Here is an 8769-nt window from a genome sequence, read left to right as displayed (position 1 = left end):
CACTCAGGCGCCCCTATTACTAAGCTGCTTTTTTTTTTTTTAATTTTATTTATTTGACAGAGAGAGACACAGCGAGAGAGGGAACACAAGCAGGGGGAGTGGGAGAGGGAGAAGCAGGCTTCCCACGGAGCGGGGAGCCCGATGTGGGGCTCGATCCCAGGACCCTGGGATCATGACCTGAGCCGAAGGCAGACGCTTAACGACTGAGCCACCCAGGTGCCCCTATTACTAAGCTTCTGACCAGAAACTTCTTATGAACAGAAAGCATAAATATGCTATCCACACACCTGAACTGCGTTATTTTACTTCATATATTTTTCTGATTTCCACTTAATTCCATACTGGCGCATAAAGATAATGCATCATTTATTTGTATTGATGCACCTTATTTAGATGCCACCATTGAGAATTTTAGCCATTCCTAAGCTTTTGCCTATTATATACAACTCCAGGATGCACTGGGGCTAATGTGCAAAACATCTCAGGTCTCAAATATAACCCTGGTATTCCAGCCTTCTCCATCTTTTTTTGGTTAACACTCTACATATGAACTATTCTGGTTCATCCACAAAATTATGAAAAACAATGCATTACCAATAACATTTTCTAAGTAGATGCAAATGCACTTATTAGTAACTTGGCACTCTTCCAAAGGGCTAAGTCACTAAGCTACAACTTTCCATTATGCCCATAATCCACTGGGTTAACTCTGAAATACTCAAACTGATCACCGTTTACTTAATTTTATAGCTTAAAAAAAAAAAAGTGAAAGATGATGTAAGTAAAAAGCAATCCAGGAAGAAATGGTCAGCAAAGTCCTCAAGAATGAGGTCCTCAACAACAGAAGAGAAGTATACTCCATATGAGAAGTCTGAAAATGAGGTTGCTAGAAAAGGTTACTGAATCAAGAGACACCCCTGAAAGCTGCTGGGGCAGAACTGTACTTTCTGAAGGCAGCAAGAAAAATGCCCACGTTTTTGCCTTGACATCCTCAGACATGTACTAAGAACGAAGGAAAGAAGGTATATATAGTATTACAGAGTAGTGGATCAGGGCTTACAGAGTCAGGGAGTTCTGGGTTCAGGTCCGTTATATCATCTGTGTATCTCTAATGTGCAGCCGGGGTTGGATCCCTGCACTGGGGAATTCGAGAATCATAATCCCACGTAACCCATACAGCTCAATATTAATGCTGGGCGGGGGGGTTAACCACTTTATTTTGTTGTTTACAATTAGCAGCTTATTATCTTGAGGACAGTCTCCTAGACACAAACACAGACTTTACAGATTCTTTAAACAGACAAGCTACATGACTAAAGGACCCAGTAACAGGCCACAGTGAATAGTAGTATCTCTGAGGGAAAAAAAGGCTCTCCCTGCGAGAGAAAACAAAACACACTCCTATAAAATGAACAACAAAAAGAGAAAGAAGCAAGCTTCCGTTTTATGAAAAATTCCAAACCATTAACTCATGTAAAATAATTCATCAACTCATAAAAAGTAGAAACAAAGGTCAATTATTAATTTTAAAAATACCTGACACACGAGCATGTGTGTCTGTAGTCTCTTACAGAGTTTCAGACTCTCTGAGGATTAAACACCCAGTTATTCTCAAGTTGTTGCAGGCCCAAGTATTGTTCTCACTGTACAGTTATTAATGATCCTCTTTTTTAATACAATGAAGACAGAACCCAAACAGAACTCCTCTTAGAACTACCATCTTAAACTTTGCTTCACATCAGTTGTTTTCAAGAACTGGATCTTTTTATTTTTAAGACAACTTTATTATTTGATTATATTCATTATAGAAAAATGTGAAGACACAGAAAAATAGAAAATTAAAATGATTCAGTGACCCAACCCCAAATACAGTAACAAAAGATTATATATCCATTTCTGGTCTTTTTGTACATTAATGTAGAACTTTAAAACAAAATTAGCAGTGGAAAATGTGTGCGATATATCCTTTCTTCCTTTCATATTATAGAGCAGCCATTTCTTTAGGACATTAAATATTATGTGAAAACATGATCCTCAGTTGACTGCTCCACAATCCAATTAGAGGTAGGCCGTAATTTACCTCCAACTGTTGGATATTCAGATTGTTCTGAATATTTACTATTATAACTAATGGTATATTAGACATCCTTCTTTATACATAATTCTTTGTATCTCTGATCATTTTTTAAAGATAAATTCCTAGGAGTAGCGTAACCAGCACAAAGGGTCTAAGTATTTTTAAGCCTTTGATACATTTTAGCAAACTGCCCTCCAAAAAGACTGTACAAATTTACAGTCACACCAATAAACAGCCTAAGAATTCCCATTTCTTCTTCATATTTCCTTGGTAACATAGGGAACTGGATGTTACCTCCCACCCTTTATTATTACAAATTTACTGGGGGAAGGATAAATGGGGTCTAATCTTTTTTTCTAAAGTGTCAGAATTTTTCCACATGTTCACTGGTCATTTTCTGAAGCAGCCTAAGCCTTCTAGAAGGCATCTCTGATAAGTGCATGTCTTCTTGTCTTATCATGTTCTTCTCCTTAACAGGCGAGGGCATGAGAGCTGCATGTCTTTTCCATGTTTTTTCCAAGTTAAGCTGAAATTTCTCAAATGGCTGAAATTAGAAAGTCTTCTTGTCTCCTAGGCAGCAGTGCTCGTTTAATGTCTTGGTAATAAAACAGAAAACTGGGCCATATTCTAAAAGGAAGAAAACAGGCACAGTTAACCAAGCATTTGCTATAGGAAGTGATTCTGAAGATCAGCATAATCACCAGGAGTACTTATAAAAAACCAGATTTTGATTTCAGAGACTAAGGACTCACGGTATACACACTTTCAATAAACTCCCCAGGAAATTCTCCTGTTCACCAAACCTTAAAACCAACCAACCAGGTGTGGGACTTGCGACATAGCCCCTAACTCTTAGTTCCTCTCTCTCCTTTCTTGTAAAGTGAGTTGTGCTTATCTCAAGAAGGCTGTTCAGATTCTCCTGGACCTCCGGCCCCTTGCATATCCACTAGGATACATTTTATACACCAACCTCCAGCCTGGATTAACGTAAATCAACCTCTGTCATTCACCTTATCCCACTGGAAAAAAAATCCTTGAAATCTTAGTACGTTAGTATCTCTAAACCTAATAGGATCTTCTTCATCACTGCAAGTCTTATCTATCTTTGTAAACCACAGCTGGCCACACAGTGGGTGCTGAGTGTTTCTGAAATGAATGAGTGAATGGACGATACACACTTCAGTGTAGAGGGGACTGAACACGCTACCCCAGAATAAGGGGTTATTAGTAGGGTGTTCCTTAATGCGACAGAATGGAGGCCATGATTCTCAGTATCATCTAGAGCAGCAATTCTTCATTTTCTTTCTTTAGATCATGTATCTCTTTGAGAATCTGAGGAAAGCTACACATATTAACTCTCTTTAAAAATGCATCCATACAGAAGCACACTATTTTTACATACTTCCAGAAACTTCACAGAAGGAGCACATGGATTTCTACCATCCTAGCATTTTTTTACTTAAAAATGAAGCTGAAATAATACATTTATTGCTTGAGAAATTATCTTCAAATTCAAAAGACTATGGTCAAATGGGGTCAGTTGGAAAACCTAAAACAAAACAAAACAAAACAAACCCCCAAACAAAAGAACAACCCATCACATGTTGCCGGTGACATTAGCCTCTGCAGCAGCAGAAGTATGAGTCATACTTCCCATAATCAATAGCGTGCTTATTTAGACAAGCTAACGTCCTCCTGTTCCTGTTGCCCTGCACTCAGGGAAATGTAACGGTTTCCACTTTAAACGGACTTTCCTCAATTCTTAGAAATTAATTTGTTTCACATTTATAATAAAGGCTTGCCTGTGTTTCAGTTATGATGCAAACTTCATGGGGGAAAGAGGGGCTATCATTTACTCATTAAAGAACATTTAGCTCCTCCTAGGTATAGAGGTTGAAACCAACACATGTGTTTCCTGTCCCTTATGGGCTTAAAGTCTGGTGGGAAAAAAATGGAATACAAGTTCCAATATTCCTGACTTTGCCAGTGCGTAGGGCGGAGAGACAACCTGTTACAGGGGTGAGTACTGCAGCCTGCCATATCTGCTTGCAAGAACAGGCCCTGTGTATCTCTCAGGGGTTTTGTACAGATAGCTGGAAACCGGCTGGGTTGGAGCACTTCCACCATGCACACGGTATCCACTAAAATCATGGCTCCTCAATGCCCAGCAGCTATCAGTCACTGACCACCACATAGTGTCTTCACCACACTAAAATTGTGGCTCTCATTCCAGAGCTCCTTAGTGGTAGCAGGTCAGGTAGGGAGGGCTTTTATCAACTTTTCAAATCCTCTCTCAACTACTTGTCATAAGACCCAAGAGTATAGGTATGAGCTAGACCTTAGGACATGCTAGCCACCTTCTCTGGATACTAGGGGAATGTAATATCCAATCGATTTGAGGCAACTCCTTATCCAGTGTGGCTAGTCAAGAGAGTCACAAAATGTCCAAATAAAAATCATGCGTCTCTGAGCTTAGCACTCAGTTTAAATTTTATTCTGGGAATTACTACTAGAGTTGAAAAGCTACCAGTCTACAACCCATCCCATGTTTATCATTAATCACTGTCTTAGTCTGATACAACATCAACACTAAGTAGACATTCCCTGGCACTGTTTTGGTATTGCTATTAGTATTTTGGCTTTAAAGGCTGCCAACACTTTGCCTGGGTCTGCCAAAGAGCAAACCGCTTTGTCAGCAATGTAAGCCACATACAGAACAAGCACTATCAACCTTCTGAAGTATGACTTAGGGATACCCTGCAAAGCATGACAATGTTAAGAGCCTGGCAGACGAGATACTAAAACTCTCACCACCTGAAATTTCAGCAGTCTTGCATTACTCGCCAAAATATGTAACTACTCAATTTCACAATGGTTAGTATGGTAGTAAAGAGCATGAAAACTTGTAGAGAACTTCTAGACTAGTATAAAACACACGACGAGCTGGACCAAGGATGAAATGCAAGTAAGAGAAAAAGGCAGCTGAGGGTCTGTGGAAGCATCTGCTTGCAGATGGCTGAGGGAACTTACCTTCAGGTTATGGAGGGTTTCTGACCATTCCATGGACCCTATCTGAGGTATGGTAGTGAGGAGTAAACTTTTGGCTTTATTGGCATTTTCTTTCAGGGTCTTTAAGACCCGGTCCACCGAAACCTAGAAAAACAACAGCACAGGATGTTACGAGCAATTTACAATCCCACTGCTCTCCGCAGAACATTTTCCTGAGTTCCTACCTGATCTGTAAAGTCAGTTTATTCCAATTCCAATCCCCTGAGCACCAGCTCTGCATTTTTCAAGGCAGGCTCGTTCCCGGGGTGGGGGCAGGGGGGTGCCTTGGAGAAACCCAATGACATCTCTGAAAAGCACTGCTGTTTTCAATATAATGTCTGAGAAACTATATCAGATGTATAATGTGTTAGCATGGTCTGGAAAGATGTGGCTAATTCTCCTCACATCCACAGTAAAATGGATTCCAGTCTTAAAATTGTTTCCACACTGGCTCACCAATCACAAGATAAGCACACTGCTCTTTAGAGAAGTCTTCGAGCTAATAAAGAGAAATGCTGGAATCAGAGTATCATCATTTCTACAGCTCCCAATGAATTAATGGATGGGTGGCTAACATCACAGAACAACAAAAAAATCCCAAACCGAACAAACAATCCACTTTAATGAGCTTCCTGACAGGAAAACTAAACACTGGTTTTGACATCTGAATTGGATGAACTCTCTGGAACCAGCTGTCAGTTTACAGAAAATACAGACGACAGAGAAATCTGTCAAACTACCCCCAAGGAGATGATTTCAGTGATCCAGAAAATTTCCTATGGGAAACTCTACAGGACAGATGACCTAGTTTCTTTTCAGAACACTTGGAAGTAAAAAATTGTGATATTTGAGATAGCTAGAAACGTGAACTGTGCTTCGATATATTAAGGAATTACTGTTGGAATGTGACAGTGATAATGGGGTTATGTTAGATGTTTATGGATAAAATCATGGATCAGAGTCCAGATGAAATATAATTGGTCCTAAGCTGATATGTTTATAGTTGAAGCTGCATGTTGATTTACAAAAGCTCATACCGTCGTCGACTTTTGTATATGACTGAAATTGCTTCATAAGGATGTTGAAAAAAAAGTTGTGAATGTAAAATGATCAGAGGTGGAGTACTCGTCACACCTCACTACACTTAGAGAGTATCTGAGGTTCAGGGGCGCAAAGATTACACCTTTCTTTCTATTTCCTGGAGTTTATATAAAGTCCCACAAACACTGAGGTGTGTTCAGAAAAAACTGATGGGCACTGTAGCAGATGGGAGTCCCACTGCTGTGGGAACACTCTGCAGTGAGCAGCTGGGTGCTCGCAAGTACACGCAGAGGCACGCTTTAAGCAGTCTTCTGATGCAGGCTCATGAAGCATCCAAGAAATTCACCTTATATTTACTTTTTTTCCTTATGCTTTTCCTTTGACTGATATTTTTTTTTTTTAAGATTTTATTTATTTATTTGAGAGCAAGAGAGAGAGCATGAGTGGGGGGGGAGGGGCAGAAGCAGAGGGAGAAGCAGACTCCCCGCTGAGCAGGGAGCCCGATGTGGGACTCGATCCCAGGACTCTGAGATCATGACCCGAGCTGAAGCAGACAGTTAACCTTCCTTTGACTGATATTTCTATACAGACTCTGATTGCTCTTTTCTCGTCTTTGTTCCTGCTGTTGGGCTCCACCCAAAATGCCTGTTCTACTAACCTCCTCACAGTAAAATCTAACCCTCTGTTGAATGCCCAGATCAAATGTCCAGTTTTCTTCTCAAACATTTCTGCGCCACCCCCCTGCATCATAGTTGGCATGTGATGACCGCCTTCTCAGGAGCCAGCTCTACAGGGGCTGCTCTACATATCGAATTTGGTTTCACTCTCCCAGAAACCCCGCAAGGTCAGAACTGTAAGTAAACAACCTCCACCCCTCACCTCTGGCTCCATCCCACAGAAGAGTAAATGGATCAACGAACCTGCCCCGTGTTACAAGGAAGTGGAGTAACAGGAATCTGAAGGTGGGTGTTGGCAACTCGAAAATCTTTGTCCCATGCCATGCTGCACGTCTGGTTTAAAGCACGGTGACACACACGGCTGGCTGAGGATGCAATTTTCGCCTGTGCTTTTCTTGTGGCATTTAGCATTATCTGCCTTCATGCCTTACCACTTACACACAGCTTAGCGTCTCTGCTTTCGACTCAAGGGGCTCTAACTGCCTGCTTTCCAAATCTCATGTAGTAAAGGAAAGCACCACGTGCTCTGCAGGGGAGACAGATGTTTCTAGACTGAGCAGAAAGCCACAGACAGGAAGCAACCTGCTCTCGGGGAGTGGCAGAGACTAGAGCCTCCTGCTAATTGGAGGCTGCTTCTCACCACCATGAGGCTGAGCTGTCCCTTAGGTGACCAGAGCTGCCAAGTCAGAGATTATGCTGTGTCAGGATCTGGAAGTTTCTTGCACACAAAATATCCTAGTAGTTAGCAACGGTTTATTACACTGAGGAGTCGGGACAAGGTACTCACACAAAACAAAGAACCTGTGTTCAAGTACAACCCAAACTCCATATACACAGATAGACTGACAGCAAGGGTACCTTACTGTTTTCCATGACAATGGACAGCACGACAAGCAGCTCTGAGATGGTGGGAAGGGTCATCTTGGAGAAGAGGTCACCTCCCATAAATGTGCTCCCAACAGCCACCCCTGCACTTGTTCACTTTAAAACCCCTTGACTGTAATTTTGTCCCTTTCTCCATTTTAAATATTTTTATTTATTTATTTGAGAGAGAGAAAGAGAGAGAGCGTGCACACGAGCAGAGGGCGGGGCAGAGGGCGAGGGAGAGAGAGAATCTCTAGCAGACTACATGCTGAGCGGCGAGCCTGACGTGGGGCTCGATCCCATGATCCTGAGATCATGACCCGAGCTGCAATTAAGAGTCAGACGCTCAACCGAGTCACCCAGGTGCCCCCCTTCCCTTTCTCTATTCTAAAATGAGACAGGGGATAAGACAAATGATCCAGTTTCTTCAAGTGAAATGCCAGGAGTGAAAAGACAGGGGAATATTAGATGAAGAGATTTAAGAGGCAGATCATTTAAATGCAATATGTGGATTATAAGGGACCCTGATTTGAACAGTTATATGAGACAAGGAAAATGTAAACAGTCTGGATATTTGGTTACGCTAAGGAATTAATATTTTTTGGTACAATAGTGGTATTGTAGTTATTTTGTTATTATTTTTTTTTAAAGATTTTATTTATTTGACAGAGAGAGACACAGTGAGAGAGGGAACACAAGCAGGGGGAGTGGGAGAGGGAGAAGCAGGCTTCCCGCGGAGCAGGAAGCCCGACGTGGGGCTCGATCCCAGGACCCTGGGATCATGACCTGAGCTGAAGGCAGACGCTTAACGACTGAGCCACCCAGGCGCCTATTATTTTATTTTTTTTTAAAAAAAAGGCCTTCTGAAAAATGAACTATTGGGACTTCATCAAGATAAAAAGCTTTTGCAAAGCAAAGGAAACAGTCAACAAAACCAAAAGACAACCGACAGAATGGGAGAAGATATTTGCAAATGACATATCAGATAAAGGGCTAGTATCCAAAATCTCTAAAGAACTCATCAAACTCAACACCCAAAGAACAAAGAATCCAATCAAGAAA

The 8769-nt window shown here is 41.4% G+C and overlaps 1 non-coding gene across 1 annotated transcript; it reads right to left on the bottom strand.

The window, feature by feature from the left end:
* Window positions 1-1198: 1198 nt before the first annotated feature.
* LOC102726636 (uncharacterized) lies at window positions 1199-8758 on the bottom strand. Its single transcript, XR_014140006.1, has 2 exons — window positions 5108-8758; window positions 1199-2704 (listed from the first exon to the last, which is right to left on the bottom strand). It is a non-coding gene; the product is annotated as an uncharacterized LOC102726636 (transcript).
* Window positions 8759-8769: the final 11 nt, after the last annotated feature.

This window comes from Leptonychotes weddellii, chromosome 14, assembly GCF_054177405.1.
Source record: "Leptonychotes weddellii isolate Sample4059 chromosome 14, ASM5417740v2, whole genome shotgun sequence".
In the NCBI taxonomy this organism is placed as follows: Eukaryota; Metazoa; Chordata; class Mammalia; order Carnivora; family Phocidae; genus Leptonychotes; species Leptonychotes weddellii.
Note: the sequence above shows the minus strand (reverse complement) of the source record. Positions and strands in the feature narration are given on the sequence as shown.